This window comes from Corvus hawaiiensis, chromosome 3, assembly GCF_020740725.1.
Source record: "Corvus hawaiiensis isolate bCorHaw1 chromosome 3, bCorHaw1.pri.cur, whole genome shotgun sequence".
Taxonomy (NCBI): Eukaryota; Metazoa; Chordata; class Aves; order Passeriformes; family Corvidae; genus Corvus; species Corvus hawaiiensis.
The window spans coordinates 111,915,874-111,918,750 of NC_063215.1; positions in this window are offsets into that span (position 1 = coordinate 111,915,874).

Below are 2,877 nucleotides of genomic sequence, written 5' to 3' on the forward strand. Positions count from 1 at the left end.
CTCCACTTCTTTCTGACAAGCTTAATGGTGATAACTGATATAAGTTCACAAAAAAACCAAACCAAAAAACCCCCCAAAAAACCCCCAAAAAAACCCCAAAAAACCCCCCCAAAAACCCAACAACCCTCCCCCCCCCAAAAAAAACCCATTAAAAGATATAAAAATACAGCAGAAACAAAAAAGGAAAAAGAGGTGTTAAGTCTTGATTATCCATATGTATCAGGTGTTTTGTTATGAACATACGTCTAGGTAGCATTTTACCTGTCAGCTTTTGGGGACATACAAATTTCATCAGATATCAGATCTTTAATACAGATGGTGAAATAATGCCAGAATTTTGAATGTTTATTCCCTTAGCCTGCTGTCACATATTCTCTATCCCACAGACATTCTCGTTGGAGCTGGTGATTATTTTTCTCCTTTTCCTCATTCGCTGTAATTATTTAAATTACCCTTTCAAGGCAGAGAGAGCTTGCATCAGCCATCAAGCCGTGCACCATATCACTCTGATTTCCATAACAAGTCAGATAAAATCTAAGCATCAAAGAATGCACACTTGTTGACATGACAGAAGGCTGAAATCCTGTGAGAAAAATGCCTCTTACAAGAAAGATGAGGATAAAAATTCTTTCAAAACCTCCGCAGGTTGAACCTGCCCATCCATGTAGTTGCTGCATCATGGAAACGTGTTCACAGCCCATGGTAGTACTGATCAACCTGTAACAAGGCTCCATCTAACAAAGGCAAAATTCCTTCTAACATTTCCTTGTAACTGAAAGAAGGCATTCAGACACTAGTGGGTTTCATAAAAGTTATATAATAATTTAAAATTGGTTGCTAATTAATGTCAGATCACAGTGGAATTCCTATGGAATTACAGAGTGGGGCCTCTTTAATTACCAGTTTATAATTATAAATCTCATTGGAATGAAAAACACAAGAACTGTAATAAATGATGATGATCTTGGAAGATCATCTTTGACTAATAAAATCTTCATGTATGTCTCTTAAGGAATTATAGAACAGTAGTCCTGACTTGGGGCAAAAAACATTTTCCATGATGCAGGATTCCCCTTCCTGCATTATTCAAAAACTAAAGAGACAAAAATCTTAGACATTACTTCACAACTAGACCAATTATATTTTGTGAAATTAAAAATACGTCTCAGGCCTCTTAGCACTACATCTTGCAGCCTGTGTACCTGATGGATCACCAAGGCAGGACCTTTCCTACCATCACTGCGCAGTTTTGTCCTTCTCTACTGATCTGCCTTCAAAAAGCCACGGAACTAACCCTGGCTGTGGCACATCCTCAATGCAATTATATAGCAGAGACCTGCAGCCTTCTGTTCAGGTTGTCCTGATCTGTGATGTACTTGAACACAATCAAGGATGAGATGATTAGTACTGTGCATGTTGACTGTTAATTAGGTGTACCCACAGCAGTTTGTCCTATGTTCTGCTGCAAACATTTGGACCTCCCTAAACAGCCGGGGGTGGAGAATTACAACTCTAACAGCTTCACACCAGTATCCTACAGACCAAAAACCGATGAGTATGAATGTTGCTATGAACCTATTGAACCATCTTTTCCACCCTCCAGTTTGACTTTGGGCAGGCTGAACTGAAACAGAAGTTGGGGGGTCTGCCATGTGGAAGCAGACCTATAAGAAGATTTCCCAGCACAGGACCTCATCTCTGCAAGTACAAGAGGCAGGAAGAGGAGGAGAAGGCAGGTATCTCCCTGTCTCCCCAGTGCCATCATAGCATGGGACCCTAGCACTGACCTGTGCATCCACATTCTCACAGCCACCTCAGCCAAAATCATTATCTCCAGAACTTGCATGGGACAAGGAAGAAGATACTGATTTGATTTCAATAATCGTATTCATAATTGACTTGACTTTGCTGGTGAGCAGCAGGTTCTGAGCCTCACGAGCTTGTCTGCATGTCCCAGCAAGTTCAGTCACTTTCTCTCATTCTCTGGAGTGCTCATTACTGCTTTCAGCCATCCTCCTAAGATGTACTTTTCCTCCACAAGGAAATGAGCAGTTCATATGTGGAGGCCCTTCTTCCCTGCTTTTAACAGAATTGTTTTTCTCTGTTCCTTGAATTTTTCCCCAATCCTCTCATAGTTCTATTTCTCCATGCCTTTGAGGCTGCAGCTTCTCCCTGCATCCCATGTACAGCTGTGGGAATCTGTAAACCTGCCAATGAGTACTTTGTAAAAACTTGTTGCAGATCTGATGGGTTTCACTTCGCAAGCCAAGAAACGAAGACTTATGACATAATTGATAATAACAAATTGAGAGAGGAACTATGGCCCCTACCTAAAATAAAAGACAATCACAGTGAATTAAAGGTCATGATATAAAGAATTACACAGAAAAACACTGGGAAATGAGAAAAAATTTAATGCAGGCTACAGTGGAGTTAAACCAGAGATGAATTTGGCTAAATAAAACATAAGAAACCTATTTCCTGTACTAATTACTCCACTTCTTAGAGAAGTGTAATGTTGGCATCAGCCATCATACTAAATTGCACCACAAAACCCCAACATTTAACAGTGTTTTAGCCTACACATTAGGGAGTTTACCAATTTATATTTTGCCTAGCTGTTGTTTATTTCCTGACAAATTTTTCTTGCAGGTTTACTCAGGGGGAGAGATGCTCCTTGAACAGCAGAACTGCTATTCAAGGGCTTTGAGAAGTAAGAACACAATATTATTTCATTTGTTTTTCATTCCACCTTGCGAAACTGTCTCTTTAGCAAATCCAGACCAACAGAATCAAAAGGGAGACTTCCCCACGTGGATGTTAGTGACTGCAACCTCTGTGTTCCATGGGAAACATGGAACACAGAGGTTGCAGCCA